Below are 746 nucleotides of genomic sequence, written 5' to 3'. Positions count from 1 at the left end.
GGATTCACACAGACAGACAGACAGACAGACAGACACACATTCTCATTTTTATATATATAGATGAAACACAGATGGCTATATGTATGTATGTATGTATGTATGTATGTATGTATGTATGTATGTATGTAAGTATGTATGCCTGCATGCATGCGTGCGTGCATATATGTATGTACGTGTTATTGTATACACACACACACGTACACACACACACTAAGATACACTTGCACACGCTCACTCACTCACAAAGACTTACTACAAGAGTTCATAAGTCAGAAAAAAGAGCTCACTCAATATATCAGCGAAAGAGTAGGTACAATTTAAATTCCGAGTATCATGCTATGACCAAACAAAGCTACCAGATGGTTTCATGCTCTCTGTCAGGAAGTGAGACTGTACAATCATGAAGCATGATTGACCGGAGCTGTATAGCCAGAGCTCTTTTGCTCTGGAAATACAAACACATTCGATTACGTGGAAATGCAAGGGAAAAACAAATCATTTTGCTTGAGGGAAGCCCCCACCCGGCTCCCGCCCCAAAAGAAACTGAAATCTGAGAAAACGAGAAACTTTTATTGAGCTGAGAGGAAGGATTGATGATAAAGCAAGTTATTTATATATATGCATGAGAGGAAAAGAGAATGAGAGAGAGAGAGAAAGAAAAGCAGCGAGAGACGAAGAGAGAGATAAAGAGAGAGAGAGAGAGAGAGAGAGAGAGAGAGAGAGAGAGAGAGAGAGAGAGAGAGAGA

Source organism: Octopus bimaculoides, chromosome 4 (assembly GCF_001194135.2).
Source record: "Octopus bimaculoides isolate UCB-OBI-ISO-001 chromosome 4, ASM119413v2, whole genome shotgun sequence".
In the NCBI taxonomy this organism is placed as follows: domain Eukaryota; kingdom Metazoa; phylum Mollusca; class Cephalopoda; order Octopoda; family Octopodidae; genus Octopus; species Octopus bimaculoides.
Note: the sequence above shows the minus strand (reverse complement) of the source record.